General features: G+C 39.7%; 1 long non-coding RNA gene across 2 annotated transcripts in view; it reads left to right on the plus strand.

Moving 5' to 3' along the window:
• The window catches only part of LOC147914512 (uncharacterized), a 124,001-nt gene that overhangs the window by 57,722 nt on the left and 40,156 nt on the right, over positions 1–26,123 (plus strand). Inside the window, exons 2-3 of one of the 2 annotated variants that reach the window (XR_015555178.1) lie at positions 12,142–12,226; positions 15,757–15,873. This is a non-coding gene — a long non-coding RNA (uncharacterized LOC147914512). Of the gene's footprint in view, positions 1–12,141; positions 12,227–15,756; positions 15,874–26,123 lie in introns of those variants that run through there. The other variant, XR_015555177.1, reaches the window with a different exon arrangement.

Genomic DNA, 26,123 nt, shown 5'->3' on the forward strand with positions numbered 1-26,123 from the left:
TTGATCCAGTTTTGGAAGGTTGTATGATTCTAAGAATTTATCCATTTCTTCCAGAGTGTCGAATTTGTTGGCATATAGCTTTTCATAGTATTCTCTTATAATCTTTTGTATTTCTGAGGTATCTGTTGTAACCTCTCCTTTCTTTTTTTTAAATTTATTTTCCCCCCAAAGCCCCAGTAGATAGTTGTATGTCACAGCTGCGCATCCCTCTAGTTGCTGTATGTGGGACGTGGCCCCAGCGTGGCTGGAGAAGCGGTGCATCGGTGCACACCCGGGATCCAAACCCGGGCCGCCAGCAGCGGAGCGCACACACTTAACCGCTAAGCCACGGGGCCGGCCCTCCTCTTTCATTTCGGATTTTACTTATTTGTGCCTTCTCTCTTTTTTTCTTGGTGAGTCTAGCTAAAGGTTTGTCAATTTTGTTGAACTTTTCAAAGAACCAGCTCTTGGTTTTATTAATTTTTTCTATTGTTTTTTTGGTCTCTAGTTCATTTATTTCTGCTCTGATTTTTATTATTTCCCTTCTTCTACTGATTTTGGGCTTTCTTTGTTCTTCTTTTTCCATTTCCTTTAGGTGCATTGTTAGATTATTTATTTGAGATTTTTCTTGTTTGTTGAGATAGGCCTGTATTGCTATAAACTTCCCTCTTAGAACAGCTTTTGCTGTATCCCATAAATTCTGGCATGTCGTATTTTCATTTTCATTTGTCTCCAGGTAAAATTTTTTGATTTCTTCTTTGATTTCTTTGTTGACCCAGTCGTTGTTCAGTAGCATTTTGTTTAATCTCCATGTATTTGTGGCTTTTCTGATTTTCTTCCTATAGTTGATTTCTAGTTTCATACCGTTGTGGTCAGAAAAGATGCTTGGTATTATTTCAATCTTCTTAAATTTATGGAGACTTGTTTTGTGGCCTAATATGTGATCAATCCTGGAGAATGTTCCATGTGCATTTGAAAAGAACGTGTATTCTTCGGTTTTTGGATGGAATGCTCTGTATATATCTACTAGGTCCATCTGTTCTAGGGTATCATTTAAGGCCAATGTTTCCTTATTGACCTTCTGTTTGGATGATCTATCCGTTGGTGTAAGTGGAGTGTTAAAGTCTCCTACTATTATTGTGTTACTGTCTATTTCTGTTTTTATATCTGTTAATAATTGCTTTATATATTTAGGTGCACCTACATTGGGTGCGTAGATATTTACAAGTGTTATGTCCTCTGGTTGGATTGTTCCCTTGATCATTATGTAATGCCCTTCTTTGTCTCTTTTTACAGTTTTTGTTTTAAAGTCTATTTTGTCTGATATGAGTACTGCTACCCCAGCTTTCTTTTCGTTGCTATTTGCATGGAGTATCTTTTTCCATCCCTTCACTTTCAGTTTGTGAGTGTCTTTAGGTCTGAAGTGTGTCTTTTGTATGCAGCATATATATGGGTTTGCTGTTTTATCCAGTCAGCCACCCTATGCCTTTTAATTGGAGCACTTAGTCCATTGACGTTTAAAGTAGCTATTGATAAGTATGTACTTATAGCCATTTTTTAACTTTTGTTTTTCTCAGTGTTTTAGTAGTCCTTCTCTGTTCCTTTCTTCTTCTATAAAGAATTGATGGTCACTTTAGTTTGACCTCTGTCTGAAAGCTGTACTCTTTAACTCCCCTCCTCCCTCCTTTTATGTTTTTGATATCATATCTAACCTCTTTATTGTGCATTTGTATCCATTACGTTCTAATCATGGAAATAGATAATTTTTCCTATTTGTGGTCTTCTCTTTTCCCCTTAAATCAGTCCCTTTAACATTTCTTGTAGCACTGGTTTCTTGGTGACAAACTCCTTTAATTTTTGCTTATCTGGGAAAATTTTGATCTCTCCTTCCATTTTGAATGATAACCTTGCTGGGTAGCATATTCTTGGTTGTAAGTTTTTTCCTTTTAGCACTTTAAATATATCGTGCCATTCTCTTCTAGCCTGTAAGGTTTCTGCTGAGAAGTCAGCTGATAGCCTTATGGGGTTTCCTTTGTATGTGACTTGACTTTCTCTTGCGGCTTTTAGGATTCTCTCTTTATCTTTAATTCTGGACATTTTGATTATGATGTGTCTTGGTGTGGGCCTCTTTGGGTTTATCTTGTTTGGGGCTCTCTGTGCTTCCTGTACCTGGATGTCTGTTTCCTTCCTTAGGTTAGGGAAGTTTTCATCTATTATTTCTTGAAATAGATTCTCTGCCCCCTTGTCTCGCTCTTCTCCTTCCGGGACACCTATAACACGGATGTTAGTGCGCTTGATGTTGTCCCAGAGGTCCCTTAGACTGTCCTCACTCTTTTTAATTCTTTTCTCTTTTACCTGTTCACCTTGGGTAATTTCTTCTAGTCTTTCTTCCAGCTCACAGATGCGTTCTTCTGTATCCTCTACTCTGCTTTTGAGTCCCTCTAGTGAATTTTTCGTTTCCAGTATTGTATTCTTCATTTCTGATTGGTTCTTTTTTATATCTTCCATTTCTTTGTTGACATTCTCACTTAGTTCATCTATTCTTCTCCCCAGATCAGTGAGCACCCTTAACACTCTTTGTTTGACTCTCTGTCGGGTAGGTTGCTCATTTCCATTTCACTTAGTTCCTTTTCTGGAGTTTTGTCCTGTTCCCTTACTTGGAATGTATTCCTTTGCCTCCTCATTTTGCCTCTTTCCCTGTGCTTGTGTCTATGTATTAGGTAGGTCAGCTACGTCTCCTGCTCTTGGATAGGTGATCTTATGTAAGTGATGGCTTAGGAGGCTTCCAGTGTGCTTCCCTCAGTTCTCAATGTTCCAGGGGTGACCCCTATGTGGGCTACGTGTGTCCTTCTGTTTGCTCTCCCTGTAGGCACCCAGGGAGGCCGAGTTATGCTCCTAGCCAGCTGTTGTAATGCTCAGCTGCTTGTAGTTGTTGTGGGCCCTTCAGTGTCTTTATCAGGTGTGGAGAGCCACAGCACAGTTGGCTGCAAGTTCTAATACAACATTTGTGTTGCAGTATTTCTTTTAAGTGAGTAGGCCCCCAGCGTGGCAGGTTGTTAGGCTCAAGGCCTTACAGTTGCTATAAGCCTCCAACCTTTAGGTCTCTTGTCAGCTCTGTGAGGATTGCAGCTGGGTGGGGCTGGCCTCAGGCATGGGAGCACCAAATTGTTTCAGGCTTTGGAAGGTGGGGCAAACCCCCTATGTGGGTCTTTGAGAAGCACAAGTCTTCTGCAGCTGACAAGCCCTGCCACCCACAGGTCCACACACACAGTCAACACAGTCCTGCCCCGTGTGTGTGCCCCGACCTCCTGAAGTGGACCCAGTCTCTCCATGGCGGGACCCCCACACACCCACCACTGCCCCACACTCTGCACCCGCTCCTCGCGCACACCCTGCCCCACTGAAGTCGGCTCAGTTGTCAGGCTGCAGAGAATCCAGTCACCAATCTATGCAGGCCCACAAGTTGCCTGAGGGCTTGTTGTTGGGTGATTCTTTCTGGTGATTTTAGGTTGCTTTCTGAAACAGGTGAGTTTGCATGTGGGCCCTTTAAGAGCCGGGTTTTTTTGTTTTTTGTTTTTTTTGTTTGTGTTGGTCAAATTTACTGACTTTTTTTTTTTTGTGAGGGGATCAGCCCTGTGCTTACATCTGCCTATCCTCTTCTTTTTTAGCTGAGGAAGACTGGCCCTGGGCTAACATCCGTGCCCATCTTCCTCCACTTTATATGGGACGCCGCCACAGCATGGCCTGACAAGCGGTGCGTCAGTGCTCGCCGGGGATCCGAACTGGTGAACCGTGGGCAGTCGCAGGGGAGTGCACGCACTCAACCGCTTGCGCCACAGGGCTGGCCCTAAGAGCCGGTTTTCATTTCTTTGTGAAGCAGCTTTTCTGGGGGTACTCTCCAATGTTATAGTGGCAGGCAAAGTCAGATATTATGCCACTCGTCTGGATTGTGCTGGGTCCACAAAATGCCCACAGCGGGGGCGCTCCCCGGCTCAGGGCCCCGCGCCTCCAGGGAGGCTGCGTACCTATGCGCTGCTCCCGGCGGCCGTGACGCTGGCGGCTTGTGAAGGCGGCATTTTTCCTCTCCAGAAGGGAGTTTCTGCCTCTTCCCCCTCAATTAGGCTTGTCCTTTGTTGCAGGAGTTCCTCGTATCCAGTTTTCAGTCCTCTCTCTCAGGTGGAATCTTTCCACGTGTAGTTGTAAATTGGCTGTGTCAGTGGGAGGAGGTGAGTTCAGAGTCTGCCTACGCCGCCATCTTGACTTCTCTATCTCTTTTTTAAAATAGTGGTTTCCCTATGGTTTACAATATGCATCTTTAACTTATGTCTACCTTCAAATAATATAGTCTAATGTATAGTATAAGAACCTTTTTAACAGTAAACTTCATTTTATTTTTCATATAATACATGCTATTGATGTACTACATTTTACTTCTACAAATATTACAAGGCCTACAATACATTGTAACTATTTTTGCTTTAGATAGTTATCTTTTAGACTAATTAAAAATAAGAAAACAATGAATGTTATGTCTGCCTTTATCTACGCCATTTCCAGTGCTCTACATTTGTTTTTATAGAATACAGTTTTCTGTCTATAGTACTATTTTTGACTAAAGAAATTTCTTTCACACGTTGTGCAGGTAGGCTGGCAAGGAATTTTGTAGATTTTATTTATCTGAAAAAAATTTTTATTTCAGCTTCAATTTTTAAAGATTTTGTTTGTGTTTAGAATTCTGGGTTGATTTTTTTTTTCTTTAACAATTTGAAGAGGTTTCTCCATTTTGATGACTCTTATAGCTTATGATGAGAAGTCTGATGTAATTCTTATTTTTGTTTCTCTATGGAATGTTTCTGGTTTTTGTTTTTTTCTTTGTATCTTTGGTTTTCAGTAGTTTGAAGAGTCTAGGTGTGTGTGCGTATAGTGTTGTTCATCCTGCTTGAACTTCTCTGGCTTTATTGCATTGGTCATTCGTTTTCCTTCATTTTTGGGGAAAATTTTTGGCCATTATCTTTTTAAAAACTTTTTATTTTGAAATAATTTTAGACTCACAAGAAGTTACAAAATCTTAATGAGTTTCCAAGGATAATGAGAATCCTTCACACAGCTTCCTCCAATGATAACATCCTACATAATCATAGTACTTATCAAAACCAGGAAATTGACATTGGTATAATGCTCTTAACTAAGCTACAGCTCTTATTTAGATTCTGCCAGTCTTATACTTTTTTGGTGTATATTTTTATGACATTTCATGACATGTATAGATTTGTGTAACTGACACAACAATCAGGATACAGAACTGTTTCATCACCAAAAAGAAACTCCTTTACGCTACCTTCAGCCATCATATTTCACATATATTTTTCTTCCCTATTCTTTCTCTATGTCCTTTTGGGACTCTCAATAAATGCATGTCAGAACATTTGATGTTGTCCCACAATTCTTGGTTGCTTTGTTCTCTCTCTCTCCAGTTTGAAAAATTTCTATTGATCTATATTTAAGTTCACGAGTTCTTCCCCACCCCCAGCTCTGTTTGGTCTGCTGATTAGTTTATTGAAGATAGTCTTTATTTTGGATGCTGGTTTTTATTTCTGTCTTTTCCATTTGACTTTTTTTATAGTTTTCACCTCTCTGCTGAAATTTCAATCTCTTTATACACATGCTCACTTTTTTGCACTAGAGCATTTAATGTTAATCATAATTATTTGAAAGTATTTCAATATCTGGATCATATCTGAGTCTGGTTCTGTTGATTGCTTTATTTCTTGAAAATAGGCTATGTTTTCCTTGATTTTATGTTGGTTTTGGTGTTATTGTATGATTGCTAGACATTACGTATAGACATACATAGAAGACTGAAGTAAATAGCATTTTTGCCAAAAAAATGAGTATGGTTCTTTTTCTGTTAAGCTGCTAGTATAGGATCAAGTTACTCTAGTCAGGAGTTGAGAGGAGTTTGAGTTTTGTTGTGGTTATTACCTTCAGTGCACCACACACTTAAATTCCTCCAGTGGTTGGCAGCTGTTTCTTTGTGCATGGAGTGGGGACTGGGTGAATTTAAAAATAAAATCAGTGTTCCTTCTCGACCCTTAGCTTTCAAACACTCTGCACCATAGAGGGGACTCTCTCCAAGCTTTTGCCTCTTCCCAAATGGTAGACTGATGTTGCTTGTTACTTAGTGTTGTACTTGTGTTGGGGTTGCTGGAGTGCTCTCTGTTGTCCTAGCCTAGCCTTAGTCTTAGCTGGCTCAGCGTACTTGGGACATAGGGTTGGTGTTTTCTCATATTTCTGCCCTTCCTCCTATGGCAGCCAAACTCTGTCTTGTATCTCTGGTTGGTCCTGGGTGGGAGAGAATTTCCTGGTGGTCATCTCCTGTAAACATGCCCCACTGAAGGGCCCTGTCTCCAGTTTCCTACCCTGCCTCCAATTTTATAAGCACCTGGTGGAAGCTTGTGGAAAAATCTTATGAATAAATGCAAATTCTCCTTGTGTCTGGACCTCCTACTTATACCACATTGTCGTGCTAGCCCACACTTGGCCTTTATCAATAAAAATTTTAGCTGAGTTCCTCTTATCTACTTATGTGGCAGCCATTTCTCTCTCCTATGTTCTGCCAAAGGAAAAACAGTACATGTATCCTATTTCTCTTTGTTTGTGTTTGTTCTTCTTTGGAATTCAGTTTACTTTGCCTACTTGCAACTTCAGCTCTCTGTTGGGATGAATAAAAATTATGATTTTGTAGATGATCCATTTTTTTCCACTGTCAGAGTGGGAACGACCTTGTCTTATGCTTCTATGTCCTAAGCAGAAGTGAAATCCTCAGCATTTATTTATTTATTTTTTGTGAGGAGGATCAGCCCTGAGCTAACATCCATGCTAATCCTCCTCTTTTTGCTGAGGAAGACTGGCTCACATCTATTGCCAATCCTCCTACTTTTTTTCCCCAAAGCTCCAGTAGATAGTTGTATGTCATAGTTGCACATCCTTCTAGTTGCTGTATGTGAGACGCGGCCTCAGCATGGCGGGAGAAGCGGTGCTTCAGTGCGCGCCTGGGATCCGAACCCAGGCCGCCAGTAGCGGAGTGCGTGCACTTAACCACTAAGCCATGGGGCCGGCCCCCAAGCATTTATTTTTAATGCTTCACTCATTCACCAAATGTTATTAAGTCTATATTGTGAGACAGAAACTGGGAAACAATGGCAAATAAGAAAAAAGTGAATATAATTTGGAGATAAAGTTGACAGGACTTGATGTTAGATTGGATGTAAAGGGTAACGGAAGGTAAGACACCAATAATGACATTAGAGGAGAGAAAGGAGGGGAGTTAATGAACAGTGAGAAAGCTGTGGGCCGGTGCATTGGTCTGCATGTGACAGGAGAGTTGTAAAGGAGGGCGCTATAACAAAATCAGCTAGAAATGACTGGATGTAGTCCAAGAGAGTAATATTGAATTGAGATATTTGGAGGTGGTGCATTTTCTGGTAGTGACAAGGTCTGGAGAACAGCCATGGGAGGTGCGAAGCTGTGGTATCGAGGAGAAAAAGGTCATTAGAGTGAAGAAGATAAGACTGAGAAGCTGGAGTATTTATGGTTCACCAAGTGGGTGTTGAAATCACCATTGATGATATCAGACGAAAGGATAAGAAAGGAAGACTGTAAGCCAGGAGTTAGCTTCTTTTTGAACAAGAGGATTGAATGGAAGGTCAATAGATGGGGCAGAGCTGAATGCTTTAGGTGTCAGAGAAGGAGGAGTTTGCCAGGGCAGGGAAGAATGGCCTGGAAGTGACATTTAGGAACAAGGAGACTCCTTCTCCACTATCTGGTGCTGAGGTATGTAGAGCCTTGGAGAACAGCAAATGCACACTTGGGAGGGCTGCGGGGTGGGTGGGTGGGGGACAGTGTCCTCAGGAGTGGGCAGCTTTCCATTAAGACAAAGATTTTGAGAAATGGCTGGGAATCCAGGGAAATCTAAGTTTTCTGTGTGATAGTTGAGTCTATTGCTCTGATGAAAAGTGGGAGTGCATAACACTTTGTGTTACGAACATCTTCATGCTGTAGATTAAAACAGTGCCGAGAACTCCATAGCTGTCTCTGTCATCTTTGGCTTGGGGGAGTCAGGCGAGAGGCAGAGAACCAGTCCTGGACACAGTTCTGTTTCTCCTGAAGCAACCACATTTCATGCAGGCGCCATTGTGTTTCTGCTCTAAGCCTTCAGCGCGTGCCACCTGATGTCGAGGCAGCCTCCAATAGCACGGCGGTGACATGGACTCCAGGTTTTACTGTGGCTGCAACAACCGGGTTGCTAATTAGGCCCAATTGTGAGGGTAGTTTTTGTGCTTTGGACACCTGTCCACTAGGAACTGGACTGAGACCACCAACTCATTTCCCACAGGTCACGGAACAGCTGTCAGATGGTATAATTTGGTCGAGTTCATTTGGAACTGCTTGCAGAAGCTCTCTGAAGCATTATGCACTACATAATGTGCATGATTAATGCTTGTTTATTTGGACAATCCTGTGTTGTAACTAAAGTGGTGGCCTATTTTATGCCAGTTATAATATACCATTCCATTCATGGGACGGAGTTCCATTGAGGGTATGAAGTAGAGCGATAATGTTCAATCTATTTACTGGGGAACCAACTCATTGCAGCCATTCTGCAAGCTGCTTGCTCCATTTGGGTGATATTCTGTGCTTAACTCTTCTGAGGAAGGGATCTGGACTCATTTCCATTCTGAAGGGTAGGTGGAAAACGTACCTGAAAGGAGTGGTCATTTCAACAGCAGAGATGTCTTACTCTGCCTTCTATAGGAGGGAGAATACAGCATGTTTTCAGTCCTTTGGGGAAAGCCTTGCTGCCTTGTCAGCCTTGGACCTTATTGCCAGCCAAGGACACTTTGCAGTGTTAGAAACCTTTGCCTTGTGTAATGCAGAGGCTGTCTCACCTTCCCCCAGTTCCCCGACACACGCACACGAGCTTTTGTTTTTGCAAACAAGAAAGGACACTGAACTGGAAATCCTAATTCCAGTTTGGCCTCTGCCTCTAATTGAGTGTGACCTTGGATAGGTCATCTAGGCTCTTTATTTTGCCTTTTGATTGCAAAATGTTACAGCTGGTTTGGTGGTCTCTTGGGTCCCTTTCAGCAGTACCATCCTTTGGTCCTATAATTGTAGTTAGTTGTATTTTAGTTAGTGATTGTGTTTAGTGACAAGGCAGCAACTTTCTGGAATTGGTGCTGACTCAATCTTTCCTTCTCATGTCTTGTTACATTAGTGGGCTTCCTGGGTGCCAGGTCCCCATGTGCATGGTGGCTCAGAGGGAGGCAAATACATTTATGTTATTTGCAAATATTTTGTTTATGCTAAATGTATTTTAGGCAAAAGTATGTTTTTGGCGTATTTTGTCTTCATTTTTTGTGCCTTTTCCTTCTTATGAGTAATATCTTCCTCTTTTATCTTTCTGCTTTCCTCTTCTTCTCAGTAAAGGTGCTGATATCAGTTAATTAGATCACAGCGAGAATTCACGTCAGTGTATTTCTCTCCTGGGGATCCATATCTACAGGTATAAATGTTATACACACACACATCTGCAGTTTATTGAATGCTGACCACATGCCTAATCACCGGGCCAGTCACTTCCATTTCTCACCTCACTTAATGGGTATAACAATCTTGGGAAGGAGGCACTATTACCTTCATTTTATAAATGTAGAAACTGTAGCTTAGAGAGTTTAATCGGAACCCAATTCTGCCTGCCTGCACATGATTTTGACGGTGAACAGAAAGACTTTATCACTGTAAGAGGCTTTCAGACTGCAGCCAGCAGACAGTGCTAGAGTCTCTGGAACTCCTGATATTAACCCTATAAACCACTGTCTCCTGAATGTTTTTGACTTAGGAAGCCCTCTCACAGTCACTTATCATCTGGCAAATCTCCTTAAGAACATCAATATTTTTTTTGTTAGTTTTTCATGGATATTCTACAGAAATGATTTTAAGTAAAAATGTTTTAATTTAGAAGAGTATATTATTTAAGATTAGATTATGAAGTTCATTTAATATTCAATTTTAATGACTTTATGTTATGTAAAGGAAAATTTTTTTACTGTATGTGGTACATGTGGATAAATTTACTTTAATTATGTGACAAAAAGATGACATTGACAAATTAGTAAATGACATATTACTTTTGGCTTAAGGTACTTAATAGGTGTTTACTCAGATATAAAAGTCTAATTTTATCTTAAAGCATTAAAATAGATAAAACTGATTTTATGACTGTTATAATTCTTGTATTTTGGACTTATTATTTAACTTATTTTTCATAATTTTCATTTTATTTCTAAGAGATAAAATAAGAGGGAATTCTTTAGGCTGCTTCCTGCAAGCTTTCCAATTCAAAGAGCACATTTATAGTGTGGTTAGTCTTTTGATAGTTAAGTTACAAGGCAAAGACAAATTGATAGTTACTATATCTTATCTTTTTGACATTTTTTTTTTTAAATTTTAGAGACATCCTGATGTGCTTTTTGAGAATTATAAACAGATGGTTACAACTTATTGATTGGGTAAAACTCATCTTTGTACAATTTGATTTTAATTTTTATGTTCCTTATATCAACTTGTATTCAATGGCAGTATCCCTTACGCTTCTTGTTTTTAATGGCTAGTCTTTATTTATAAATTAAATAATATGTGACTAAGAATGAAAGCATCTAGAACTGTGTCATAGTCGAAACCTCAGGGTAGCAACTGGTATTTAGCTAAAGGATAAATGACTGAGTAACTAGGACTTTAGCAACTATCTTCACTATCAATCTTGCTCATTTGTTGAGTACTCACAGGCTCTCAGATTGTTCAGTTTTATTGGGGAAATGATTTAGATTAATATTTCATGTAGTAATACTCTTGAAAAATAGAAACAGAATTGATACCATCATTGTCTTTAAACACTACAGGTTTGAAAAATGTCAGTTGGGAAGCACCCTTGTCTCATGTATTTCCCTCATGTGTAAGGTAGACCTGCTGTGCAGGCTGATGTAAGATGAAAATCTAGAAACAGCCATGGAGGTTTTCCCCACTTCCCAATTCCATTTTTCTCTTCCTCTTTCTTAATCAGCTCACATCTCCCAGGGCAGTCAGGAGGAGACTAGTGAGGCAGGACCTGTAGTCAAAGCCCCTTTTCCTTTCCTGCCCCACAGAGAGACCGGCTGCACCCAGCTGCCTCAGGTGCTCCCCGGCCTGGCTTCTCAGGCAATCCTTTCTTCTGCACGTCCTCTCCCAAAGGCCTCTTTTTGCTTTCCTGGATAACAACAAAGCAATCAGGTAAACTGACCATAAAGAATGTGCTCAAATTCATGAAATGTGAATGAGAGAGGGGAAAGATTATGAAGATTCTGGAGAAAATATTTTAATTCAAAAAATGTCTCTAAAGGTAAGACTTGCATATTTGTGGGCAGTACCATCTCCAGACCACCAGAAGAGGACTCTCTACTCTGGGCCTGTGCTTTAGAGAGACCTGTCTGGTCCTCTTCTGGCCTTGTCCCTCCCCACAAGATGTCTTTGGGGGCCAAGGAGAGACGCCCCTCCAGGGCCTGGTTCTCCCAGGAGTTCTCTGTCTAAATAGCCCAGGCCTTCTTCTAGGGCACGTGCAGGCCTTTATTCTGGGTTCATACTCCCAGGGGTGGACTCTGCTGTTTCTTGGCCCGAAGAGTGGCCAGGCTGCTCTTTGGGGTGGTGGAGGACAAAGACTGCACATGCTGGTTGGAGTGAACAGCGTGTATGAGAACTGTCTGAGTGTGAGAAGGAGCAGTGAGTGGGCAGAAGAGGAGGGTGGGCTGTGGGCTGGGGGTCTGCTCTCCTTTTAGCACTATATTCTGGTGCAGAATTCCAAGGAGTCTGAGAATTCTAAATTTTAACCTGGCTTTCCGCTTGTTTTGATGTTACATTTAACTGGGTGGGAATATAGAACATATTTCATTTAACAATGTGTTAGCATGTTTTAAACATTTTAAATATTTGGACATGTGGTATGGAGGCTCCTATTTGTTCTCTTACCCTGGGCATCCACAAATTTTAGGGGAGAGCCTATCTATAGAGACAGGGAAAGGCCAGCCCCCGTGGTATTCCTCAAATCTTACCATCCCTCCATCTGCTCAGGTAGAGGACAGACTCCTTTCTACCCATGGAGAGAGCAGCTCAACATGCAGACCTGGATCAGGACAGCAGTCACAGGGAATCTTCGGTAAGAAACTAGAGGACTATTGAAGGAGAACGATGAATCTCCTTTGTTGCTTTTTGAGGAAATAAGTGGGTTTCAATTTAAGTGAAAATAAACCTATTTTGATACCTTAAAAAAATCTTATTCATTTGCAAAAAATATCTGTTAGTTCTGTAACAACTACAAACATATAATTAACTGTATTGCATTTCTCTAAGTTTTGTGGTCTACCTTCTTGAAATCATTTGGCAACTGTGTTTTGGAGTTGTTTTGAGCAACTATGAAGTGATTGAAACTTGAATAGATGTGGTTTTCTGTGAGCTTAAAAAAAATTATAGTTTTAACCTAGGTGTTAAATGGCCTCCTTTCAAAAATCTGATGCAAAACATTGTGTGACAACCATAAAAATGTTAAATCCTTTTTACTCAGTAAGTCTTACACTGAAATTCTATCTGTCTTAGTCCGTTTGGGCTGCTATAAGAAAGTACCAGAGACTGGGTGGTTTATAGACAACAGAAATGGACTTCACACAATTCCAGAGGCTGTGAAGTCCAAGATCACACACCAGCAGATTCAGTGCCTGGAGAGGACTGCTTCCCCGTAGACAGCCATCTTCTCGCTGTAACCTCATACGGCAGCAAGGGGCAGCAGAGCTTGCTCAGGCTCTTTGTCAGGGCACTAATTCCATTCTCTCCCAAAGGCCCCATCTCCTGTTACCATCACCTTGGGAGTTGGTATTCAATATATGAATTTTCAGAGGACACATTCAGTCCACAGCACTATCCTAAGCAAATTAAATTTGTCATTATCACTTGATTTGTATTATAACTTGATGAAATTATTGTTAAAATAATAGGAAGAATGTAGAACCAAAAATTTCTCGAGTATTTAAGTAAAAGACAATACAAAATTCATGGGCATGTGAAATATGTAAAAAAGATAAGAATATATTCAAAAAGGCTGGAAGGAAGTATATAAATACAATAATAGTTCTATTCGAGTTAAGGAATTATGTATATAGATTTCCTTTTTCTGTTAGTTTTAAAAAAGTGATGTATATCAAAGTTTGATATACAAATAGATTAAACATTCAAAAAGTGCAAGATTTATTAAATAAAACAGCAGTCCCCTTCAATCCTCCCTGGTCCCCTTTACTAGCCTGTTCTCTGGAGGTAACAACTTAAGTTGTTTTTCTTTTGGTATTTACCTCCATTTCTATGAATATCACACTTATATTGTAACTACTTGCTATTTCATTTTGAAGCACTATCTATAGTCTTACCATGGAAGAATACAAGAATTTGGCCTTTTAATTAATTAATTAATTAATTAATTAGATTTTTGTGAATGACCACTCCTTCTGTTACTTATCATTCCCCCCATCCTCTCAACATATTCATTTTAAGATTTTTGGTTATGTCTACATTCACTGTTTATATTATTATGACCATGTAAACAAATATTATTGAGCCATGACATATACCATGATTATATTTCTTTTGTGGTAGTACTCTTTGTTTTTCTTAGCGTTAATTATTGCTATCTCTTTTCACTCACTTCACGATTTATGTACTCTTCACTAATTTATCCTTAATCCCTTCACCGTAAGTTTAAAGTTTCTCTCAATGCTTCCAAACACATCAATTGTTTTCTCTGATTTATCGTCTTGAAGACAACTCTCCTAGGACCTCTGTGCTGCTTCAGTCTGGACCTTAGGTCTGCTGCACAGATGTCCCTTCACCACCATCTAGGGGATTTCTTCTACTCTTTCTTGAGCTGGATCTCTATTTCTTTCTTTTTTTTTTTTGTGAGGAGATCAGCCCTGTGCTAACATCTGCCAATCCTCCTCTTTTTTTGCTGAGGAAGACTTGCCCTGGGCTAACATCCATGACCATCTTCCGTCACTTTATATGGGATGCTGCCATAGCATGGCTTGCCAAGCAGTGCATCGGTGCGTGCCCAGGATCCGAACCGGCGAACCCCGGGCCGCCGCAGCGGAGCACGTGCACTTAACTGCTTGTGCCACCAGGCCGGCCCCTAATTTTGTTTTTTAATGGGCAATATGGGTAATACGTTCATGTGACTCAAAATTCAAGATACAAGATATATGGAGAAAAACTTCCCTGACCTCCAATTCTCCTCCATGGAAGCACTTAGTGTTACCGTTCTTGAGTACCCTTACAGAAATATTCTTTATATTGGCAATTGGCAATGTTTTTATATATTAAATTCCTCTTCAAAAGTACAAAACTAATGCTTTTTTATTCTGTCAGGGACAGAAAAACAATACAAAGCTTGATAAAGAAGGAAGTTCCTATAACTCTACTGGACACTTCTCTGCCTCCCCTCCGGTCCCAGCCACTGCTGTGGAGACCAGCTCTGGGTGGGCGTCAGCCAGCCTCAGTGGGGTGCATCCCAACATTGCTTCACCTCAGGCCTGTGCAACGAGCATCTCTTACTTCCTGTCTGGGGTTTCTCTGACACCTGCAGGTGGAAAATCTTAGGAAACCCTGTAGGAACTCACAAGTGTCCACCTGCAGGTACAGGAAAATGAAACCTTTTTGGGGGCAACCTTGACCAATGGGGATGGGAGCTGATGGTTGACTACTTCCTTCTCTCGTTTCCCAGCCAGGTTTTGATGTGCATTTCATAAGGCTTCTCAGACATTCCCTCAGGATGGAGGAGAACAGTGGTCCATAGTGGTGGCCGACTAGGAGCCTATCCTTGAGCAGCTTCCCTTTCTGTCTTTAGCTGTCCTTGTCTGCATTCTTCAACCTGGGATCGCTTCCCAAATCAATTGCGGACACTTAAGCCTTTGATTTAAGTTCTATCAGAGAAACCCAGGCTAAGCCAAACTATAAACTATTTATGATGCACTTTAAATAGGAACCAGTGCAATCCTAGTGTGAGGAAGAACTGTGGAGTGAGAAGCCTGGAGTTCTTTCTCCTATCTGGGAGCCCTGTGCTGGTATATTTGCAAGCACACTGGTCATAAGTTATGTCAGAGTAACTTCAAACGATTTTTTGAATAGGTATTATATGTACATGGTACAAAGTCCAAAAGTACAAACGTAAATTTATGAAAACAAAGTCTTTTTCCCATCCCCTCTCTCCTAGCCCCCCAGTTCCACTTGCCAGAGGCAACACCTGCCTCCAGCTTGTTATGTGCCCTCTCAGAAAGATTTCATGCCCATAGAAGCATATACATTCACCGGACAAGTACTTATTTATTGATTGAATTAATAAATATGTGTATATAAATATATTTTAGTTTCTTTTTATAGTAGTTGCATACTCTATTCTGTACCTTGCTTTTATCACTTAAAAATACCATCTGAGTAATTTTGATTAATAATTGCTGATAGGCAGAGTTCTCTGATGTAACAGTGATGACAACCTAAAATAGTTACAACCTTCAGGGAATGTGTATCTTTCTAATACATTTATCTTGTTGAGGGGGCTGTGATGGGGAGGGAGACAACCAAGGAACCAGGGGAATTGTTGGAAGGTATTGGGTCTTGGGTAGGGATTAGATCCCAATTTCCTTTAACTAGGTGCACTTCCTGGGACCCCCCAGCCCCTCCTTCAGTCCATTCTCCAAGATTCACCTTTGACAGGACCTGAACTCTGAACCCTGGAAAGCCTCCTCTTCTCATCACCCACCCAGGGAGTATCTGGTATGGTCAATATTTCTCTTTCCTTTCTTTCTCCCTCTCTTATCTGTGTTGCCACTCCTCTGCTGTAAGGATATTTGTAAGTAGAAAGTTGGAATTTAGGATCTGTATAAATAAATGCCTTAAAATTATAATGCATTGAATTAGCAAGGAGAATCCAACTGACTCTAAGATTCCTAACTTCCTAGAACTTATAGAAACTTTAAAGGTCATTTGGACCCTCAAATAAGGCAATTCTTTCGTATACATTCTGTTCAGTTAGTAGCAAATCTAAGACTTGCATTTGGGTTCTACTAAATTGCGTGAAAGGAGAAGATGTCATTGAGGCCAGGTGATTCATTTTTTGAAATGGGACAAAAGAAATGTATAAACCCTTTCTTTAAAATTTTTGGTATAGTGTTCCACCAGTCTTTGAGTAAAGATGCCTTCTGTGCCATTACTACTGCCTTAGCTCCATCTTAATTACCACTATGCCCCTTTAGCCCCATCTTTAGAAATTACCTCCTGTAATAGACTGAGATAAAAGAGATATAACATTTCCTTATCACTATTGTAATAAAAAAGAACAAACATTTGTATAGTGCTTTATACCTTATAAAATGAATATGAATGATTTTATTTAATCCTTAGAACAACCTTGTATGGCATGGCAGATTGTATTTTCCAAAGATGGAAAAGATATCTCATCTGTCATGCTCTTCTTATAATTCAGTGTTGACATTTCTCCATGGGTAGGTTGGGTAGAGCTTTGTAACTACTTCTACCAATAGAATATTAGGAAGCGACACTATGTGACTTCCAGGGCTGGATCATAAAAGGCAAGGCAGCTTTCTCCTGGCTCTCTCTCAGGGGACGCTCCTTTAGAGGCACCACGTAAGAACTCTGGCTACCTGGAAGCTGCCATGCTAGAGAGACCATGTGGAGAGAGTGTACAAACTCACAGGGAAGTGCCTGAGGCACCGTAGTGGCTCCAGCCCCCAGCTATTCTGTTTTCCCAGCCCAGAAGACATATGAGTGGAGAATATATGAGTGAAGAAGCCTTTGAGATGACCCCAGGTACAGCCACTCCCCAGCTGCAACCTCGTGAAGGGACCCTGAGTTAGAACTGCTCAGCTCAGCTGCTCCCAAATTTTTGACCCACAGAGAGGTAATAATAATTAACGTTGTCTTAAGCCACTAAGTTTTGGAGTGACTGTTACATAATTATAATGCCAGTAACATATGGTGTTGTTATTATCCCCATTTAACTGTTAAGAACATTGAGATTCAGAGGCTGCCTGAAGCTCTCAAGTGGCAGAGCTGGGTCACGCACTCATGTCTTTGGCTCTAACTCTCATATTACTTGTTCTTCTCTCTGCTGTAGGTTAAGGCACAGTCACACACACAACTCATACTTCCTTCCTTGATTTTAAATAAGTCTGGGGGGATGACTTCTTTCCTTCCTGATTCCTAGGATTCCTGTCCACCTCACACCTGACCTGCACCGTTGCTAGCACGACCACTGTTGCTATGCTCTATGACCACTCATCTCTCAGGGTTTGATTCTTACAATATTTTCTTTGGCTCACCCATGTCTCTGGCTTTAATCAAGCTTCAGGAGCCATGTAGTCACACTACTTTAAGGCTGTCAGGGGGAAAGATTTTCCAGAATGGGAGAGGAACATTTTGCTGTATTATGTGGGCTGCTCATTTAGACCCATGGTAGCCTGGCACCTGTGTCCTAGTGAAACAATTCAGTAAGCTTGTGAGTGGGCAGAGAGCCAATCTAGCAGATGGTCGTGAGAGAAGGGACCATGTACTGTGTGATCATCAAGTGTGCTTGCCCAGGGCAGGAGTCCCTGCCAGAAAGGTCCAAATGCCTGCCCTTAGAACTGTAGTCTTATTTTTATAAGGATGCCTAAAATAGAAAAAAAAATGCCTGGAAAAAAATGAACAAGAACAACAAATTTTCTTTTTTTTTATTTGAGCTGGGAACATAGAAGAGAAGTGAGCTGTGGCAAAAGAGATCTTTTGAGAGTTGAAGAGCTTGGTCATAAGTCACTCATGGTGGATGGAGCTTTTTTCCTGGGTTGGCAATAGCTCTCTGTGAAACAACAGAGTGTGGATATTCATTGTGCATGCACAGAAGTTGTATCCCAGGCCCATAGCTTTACCAATGGGATGATTCTGGAAACACCTGAGGCAAGAGAAGGCCAATGTCTGTGGATCACCTGTCTGGAAACCATTAGCAGGCAGTTAGGCTGGGACCCTCACTGAGACCCTGGCTGTAAATACCCCACTGCCGGAGCCCTCTTCTCTTTCCTCTGTCCTCCAACAATCTAGAAGCCCCCCAGTTCAGATCTGCCTAGCCCACTTCTTTCCTTCTAGAAAGGCTTAGCCCCATGCAACATTTTTGGATGTCAAACACCTATGATATTGTAGACACTACCAGTGGATTTTTCTTTTGAAAACAGATTTATCCCCATTTAGTCTTCAGTGGACATTCATTTATTCATTCATTTTTTTCAGAAATTATTTATCTTCTCTCATATTGTAAGATAATATGCTTCATGGAAGTGGAGATAAATAGAAATTTAAAATCCAGTCTCATAATTCACAGGCTCTTCCATTCAGTAAGGAAGTAAAATCATGTCGAGGGATATGTGAAGCAGAGTGTGAAAGAGCAATAAGAAAGTTAAAACAAAATACTATGGAGAATAAGACGAGAAAAAAGGAACAGGTCACCTGCATTCTACTAGTAGCTTCAGCCCTGCCTGTAGCAACAGACAGTGTTTACAATAGACAGTGGCTGTTATTGCTATTTCTCCTCATAAAATTCACATGTATTGAATAATATTTAGAAAATATAGGTAATCAAAGAGAATGAAATAAAAATTTCCTTATACTTCATCATCCATAGACAACTCTGCCTATTTTGATATAAACATTTTAGTCGTTTGTGTACCACACACACACACACAATAGGATCATACTAGGTATTCTGTTTTGTAACCTGCCTTTTTTGCTCAGTTGTGACCGCCTTCCTAGGACATTACACGTTTTACAACATCATTTTAAGTTGGTTGCATAGTATTGCATGGTATAGATAGATAGCTAATGAAGCTTCTGTTTTTGGGCTTCTACATGTTACCTTTTTTTCCCTATTATAAACATGCTGAGTAAACATACTAGTAGTTATATCTTTGTGCATATCCATGTTGACCTTAGGATGAACTCCCAGAATAGGAACTACTGGGACAAAGCAAATCTACATTTTCAAGGCTTCAGATACTTCTCTGCCAAATTGCCGTCAAGAAAGTCTGATATCCCTGTAGTTTCAGTAACACTAGAAATTACCACAAACTCTGAACATTTGGTAGAAAAGATGCTTTATCACTGCTTTTCTTTTTTTTTTTTTTTTAAAGATTTTATTTATTTTATTTTTCCCCCCAAAGCCCCAGTGGATAGTTGTATGTCGTAGCTGCACATCCTTCTAGTTGCTGTATGTGGGACTCGGCCTCAGGATGAACGGAGAAGTGGTGCCTCGATGCGCACCCGGGATCCGAACCCGGGCCACCAGCATCGCAGCGCGCGCACTTAACCACCAAGCCACAGGGCCGGCCCCTATCACTGCTTTTCTAATTTGTATTTCTTTGATTACTAAGAAGATTGGGTAAGATTTACAATAGATTATGTAAAATTGACATGGTTGCACTTAGAAACATAATCGAGGTTTAATAGGCATCAGTAAGAATCCACTGCATTAATATTAAGCTGGGCAGACTATTTCATTTAACTTTTTGTTAGAGTTAATAGACCAATGGGTCAGAAAAATCTGGCAGGTGTAGTGTAACTGTTTTCTAGCCTGGCATTTGACGTTAATATATCTTGAAAAAATTCTTACCATCAAAGTAGAGAAATATGGGTTGGAGGACGTTTTCATTAATTGGACTTCTACCTGGCTGGGGACTGTTTATACAAACATAAATATCAGAATAGTAACATGTTTCTATGGGGCATAGGGACAGAGGAGGAATGGAGGAAGATGATTAACTTTTTCTGTATACATCTTTGCTTTCACTGCTTACAATGAGGAAGTTTTAATTTTCTTTATGGAAAAAAGAAAAGATTGATGAATTTATTTTTTATTAATTTTTTGAAACAATCACAAAGTTATAAGAAGTTGGAAATATAGTGAAAAGAACTTCTTTTAAAGCTCTGAACCATTTGAGAATAAGTTGCCAAACTGATGACCCATCATTCCTGAATACTTTAGTATTTCCTATAAACAAGGACACTTCCCCACATAACCACAATATGACCATCCAAAATCAGAAAATTAACATTGCTAGGTTACTACATTGAATGCTTATACCCCATTCAAGTTTTACCAGTTGTCCCAATAATGTCTTTTACAGCAAAAGGATTTAGTTCAGAATCACATGTTGCATTTAGTGTCATATATCTTTAGTCTCCTTCAGTTTGTAACAATTCTTCAGTCTTTACTTTCCTGACTTGAAACTTTTGAGGATTTTAGGACAGTTATTTTGTAGAATGTCCCTCAATTTGGATTTGTCTGATGCTTCCTCGTGATTAGATTCAGGGTGTGCATCTTTGGCAGGAATATCAAAGATATGACACTGTTCTTCTCATTGCGTGTTATTGGATGACATAATTTTGATTGTCCCATCGTTGATGATGATTCTTCTGTTCACTTGATTAAGGTGGTGTTTGCCAGGCTTATCTATTGTAAAGTTACTCTCTCCCCCTCTGTGATTAAAAAATATTTGTGCGGAGATACTTTGAAGCAAGGTAATTATCCTAGTCTTCGAACTTTCAGTTTATTCATTCATTTATTTACATATGTAGGAATTTGCGATGTCTTATTTTTTAGAGGGGTAAAGTCCCATACTATTGTGATTTATTTTAATGTTCAAATTATTCCTGATTTGGCCAGTGAGAACCCTTTAAGCTGATTTCTATGGTCTTTTGACATGTACTCATCATTCTTTGAGTACTTCCTTACTCTCTGACACCACAAGATGTTTCAGGCTCGTCTTATACTTTCACTTCCTCAGTCCTGGAACTGACCATTTTTTCAAAGGACTTTTAGTAGGAAATGGTATTTAGAAACCAATATGTGAGCAATAAATCTATTCACTGGCACTGGGGTGTTGCTGCTCCCAGGGAAAGAGCTAGGGAATATTTGTGTGTGTATATATGTATACATATGTGTGTACATGTATACACTCACAGACACAAATTTTACATTTGTATTTATTTGTATATTTCCATATATTGAAAAACATTATTCATAACAATACATCCAATTCAATCTAATGTCACAGAGTTCATACTAGTTTTCTCCCTTTCCATATTCGTAACTCCTATCTCTGACAGTGAGAAACCTGACTTGCTTCATTCTTATTATATTTACTTATTTGAACAACCTCCCTGTATGTAACCAATTTTCTATCTCTGCCATGACTCTCTCTCATGTGTGGACATCCTTTGCACCCTGCTTGGTATCTCCCCATGCCTGATCACACCTGCACGTGGTTGTCTTTCTCACCTGGATCTGGCTCTGACATCACATGCCTGGCTCTCCTTTGTGAGGATGCTCTTTCCACTCTGCTTGGATTCTAATTCCTTATGTGGGCTGCCTCCCCCCACCCCTGTGATACCTACCTCACTCTGCTCTTGCTTACAGATGTGCTATTACCATTGACTCAAAGATCCTTTACTCTTTTTTTTTTTGTGAGGAAGATCGGCCCTGAGCTAACCTCTGCCAATCCTCCTCTTTTTTTTTTTTTTTTTTTTGCTGAGGAAGACTGGCCCTGGGCTAGCATCCGTGGCCGTCTTCCTCTACTTTATATGGGATGCTGCCACAGCATGGCTTGACAAGCGGTGCGGGTGCGTGTGGAACCGGCGAACCCCGGGCCACCGCAGCAGAGCCGGAGCCCGCGTACTTAACTGCTTGTGCCAACGGGCCGAACCCCAAGGTCCTTTACTCTTTAAAGCTGCCACTCACTCTATTTTCTCAAGATTAGATGTGAACAGGTGAACATCACAGATGACAGTCACTAATGCCAATAGATGGCAAGGCATTTCTCAACTGGGAAAATGTTGAAGTTATTTCTCATATATTTCTCTTTATAGGAGAAACTGAGATTAAGGTGAGATGTGACCGAGAGTGAACAGAAACAGAGCAGGTGAATCCTGGGCAGGATGCAGGCAGGACTATATGTGAGGGGGCAGGTGGGAAGGGATGGCTTTGTGTAGACACCAGCCAGGTGGAGGAATCCAAGAAATATGTAGGTGAAGTTTCAGAGGTAGAGGGATTATGTAGAAGAATTTTTAGAAGAGTCAGAATGGTGGGTAGATGAGCCAAGGTGCTCAGGGCAGCTGTTCTTGCCTCAGGAGTGAATTGTGTGATAAACTCTTTCACAAATAGTTTGTTGTAGTTGACAGTCTCGGGCTTCCTGCTTGGCCACTGGGTGTTGAAGGGACCAGTCTTTGAATAAGCTCTAACCAAGGTCAAAAACAGTTCCTACCCTTGTTCTGATTTCTGCAGTGTGCTGACATTTGATGACATGATTTCAAAAGTGCAGACAATACAGGAAGGGATTAGGCCTGAAGATTGTGGCCTCACGCGTGACTAGCTAGGAGCTCATGATCCAAATGTGCCCGTTTTTTGGGGACTCAAGTTGTAGAGCAGTGTTTTTCATGGATTATTTGTATTAGAATCGCCTTGGATATTTCTTAAAAATGGAGCCTCTCTTCCATAGCAGACCTCTGATTTAGAATCTCAAAAGTGGAGGCTGGGGCTGGGAATGCGAATTTTAAACCAGTTTCTCAGAGGTGTCATAAGCACTCTCAAGTTTGAGACACTAGGAAAAGTAAACAGCAAACTTGCTTAGAGTATTTTTTGTTTAAAATCTTGCTCCTTTACAGCCTATTTTTCTTTTGTTTTGGTTATGTGTTTTTTATTCACAAAATATCTATTTTTTGATGATAACAAAGGGTTCAGTGGTATATTGTCCTGAGTCTGGTACCAAATTTGAAGAGAGAACTTGTAAACATTTGGCTCTTCGACCCACATTGCCATCTAGTGACAATTCTTTCAATTACAGCTGGCTGTAGCGCAAGTACTTGAACTTCTGGTGGTTTATGGCTGGCTAGGCGATTCACTCTGATTCAAGTGAATCCATGTTCTGAGTAGATATTGTTTAAAGAATAAAGTCCTTTCCATTCACATTGATTGGTCTCACTTTCAGTGAACCATGACATTATATTACAAGCTTTCTTGGTAGATATTTAGAGTTTGTTGGCTTTTTCCTCCTTATGTATTTTGTATCTGTCTATTAGGCCTTTCTCGTGGTGATTGGTTGGCTGTAAGTTGCTCAGAACATTATGAATATAAACCCTAGGTACTTTATAAAAATTTTGCCTTTAATAAGTGCAATGAGTTTTTATTGAAATCAAATAAGTTCTATGAAGAAATCTTTAAATACTTTTTATTAATTTAAGGGGGAAAATATGACATTAGGAAAATTTTGTGAGTACCTACTAATTCTGATAAAATTGAAACATATGAATTAATATTAACCTTTATACATTTTACAATAAATTTAGAATAGTTTTTATGAAATTCACTATACTCTTGCAATATTAATATCAATCTTAAAAGCTTCTAATATATGTTAGTGGCAAATTGAGTAAGGTATTGAAATATTATAGAATCATAAACTTAATATTATTTTGTGGTTATATAGTGAGAATGCTTATGATTATTATTTAATATTTATGAAAATATTCATGTGTATGGTTACATAGTCTTATTTATGTATACATAGTTATCCTATTACTTTCATATAAAATATTTCTAATGAAATCTCAAGTGTATTTCATTACTTTTATATAATTGCATGTTCAGATATTTACAAACAGAACTATTTGTTTTTTTTTTTGTGAGGAAGACTAGCCCTGAGCTAACATCCGTGCCCATCTTCCTCTACTTTATATGGGACGCTGCCATAGCATGGCTTGACAAGCGGTGCATCAGTGTGCGCCCGGGATCCGAACCTGCGAACCCCAGGCCGCCAAAGTGGAGTGTGCGCACTTAACTGCTGTGCCACCGGGCCACCCCAGAACTATTTGTTTTGTATGATAAAATATCATGCCATCTTTTTCATAAAAGTGTTGAACCTAGTAGAGATTGTCTTTAATGATGGCTTCTATTGTTAAGATCTGGCCATGGTTAGTTTAATATTAGAAAAACGTTCTGAGCAACAAAAAGACAAGGATAAAGGATTTCAACAGAGATAATGAGATGAATGGTTCTGCTTTATTTTCTTGTAATAGTTGAAATTCCAGAAATTTTTAAACTTTATTTTTATTGTTTCTTTTGATTTTAAAAGTAACACAAACTCATGACTTTGTATTGTTCACTGCTGTATCCCTCGCTGCTGGAAAATTACTGGCACATTATAGGTATTTAATAAATCTTGGTCAAAAGAATGAATGAATCATAAATATTCAAACAGTATGGAGTAGAACTCCTTAATTTAATCCCATAGAGACAATCACTGTTAACAATTTGCTGTGTATTCCTCTAAATTTTTAACACATAAATTTATTTGTATGCTATTGTTTGAAAAGACATTACACTCCCTATACTTTGTTCTGCTTTATCTTCCACTTAACAGTATACCTCTGCTAATCCACGTATACTTACCCTATTCTTTTTAATGGATATATGGTATTTAGTTGTGTGAATAAATCATTACTTATTTAATCAGCCTTCCACTGGGACGTTTGGTTTGTTACCAGTGTTTTTTCTTTGTTTACAAATAGAATATGGTGCAACAAACATCTGTGTATACATGTGTGTGCGCATGCAACTGTTCAACTAGAGGGTATGTTCACGGAAGTGGAATATCTGCTGAGTCAAAAGGAATGACCATTCAAATAATCCATATTGCTAACCTCCCTTCCAAAATTATTTAACAATATGTGAATTCCTTTTGCCCAACACTTTTACCAATAGTGAGTAGAAATTTATCTTAACTGAAATAGAAATGAATGGAATAATTATTACTTAAGTTGATGGCGGACATTTTAACTCTGAATATTCCATGTGAAGAAAAAAATTTCTGCTGGCAAGATGTTTGGCCTCCTTTATAGGGATTTATGAAATTATTGATATTTCCATGGTGGACTAAGTTTTAAATTTAGATTTAAATTAAAATTCCACCTTATCAAATAGTTTTTGATTGTTCAAACTTTAATTAATACAAGTTTGAGAGTTCCAAAATGTAAAGTCATTCGCAGGGCTCAATCTTTGTTTCAAAGATTACAGTAATTAATTTTGCAAACTCAAATCTCTCAGCATAAATGTTATTTTGCAAATGACATTTACTTAATCCTTAAACAGACTATGTAATTTCTTGGAGGAAAAATTTGCATTTTATAAAAATAGGTTAGGGCTGGTCCCGTGGCTTAGCGGTTAAGTGCGTGCGCTCCGCTACTGGCGGCCCGGGTTCGGATCCCGGGCGCGCACTGACGCACTGCTTCTCTGGCCATGCTGAGGCCGCATCCCACATACAGCAACTAGAATGATGTGCAACTATGACATACAACTATCTACTGGGGATTTGGGGAATAAAAAAAAGGAGGAGGATTGGCAATAGATGTTAGCTCAGAGCCGGTCTTCCTCAGCACAAAGAGGAGGATTAGCATGGATGTTAGCTCAGGGCTGATCTTCCTCACCAAAAAAAAAAAAAAAAGGTTAATTATTAAGAAGAAAGACATCAGTTCTACTTTGCAATCTTACCAAAAATCAATGACATCAGTAACATTTACACTTATTATTCCTATTACCTGTTTTCTAAAACACTGGACAAATAATACTAAATTGTAAGAAGGTACAGATAAAACAAGACATTTTTGGTGTGCTTATTTTCTTGGTCTTGCAGTTTAGTGAGAAGGGGCACTGGAATATTTGCATCTTGTATTGCATAATGAGACCAACGCAAAATGATTACAGCTCATGTAAAAGACAGGGTGGCATGTTTTCAGTTTTAATGGGGACACTCAGAAAAGTCCCAATTCTTCCTGACATTTCTTATAGGCAAATAAACGTGGTCTAGGTTGGAGTGTCTATTATGAAAATAAGAGGAGAGCAAGTCAATTATATTTCAATGACTGAATAGCCAGGGGTCCTCATTAAAATGATCAGCAAGATTGCAGTGTTGCTCTCCTCTGTG

Source organism: Ceratotherium simum, chromosome 19, assembly GCF_057802395.1.
Source record: "Ceratotherium simum simum isolate JZ-2026a chromosome 19, ASM5780239v1, whole genome shotgun sequence".
In the NCBI taxonomy this organism is placed as follows: Eukaryota; Metazoa; Chordata; class Mammalia; order Perissodactyla; family Rhinocerotidae; genus Ceratotherium; species Ceratotherium simum.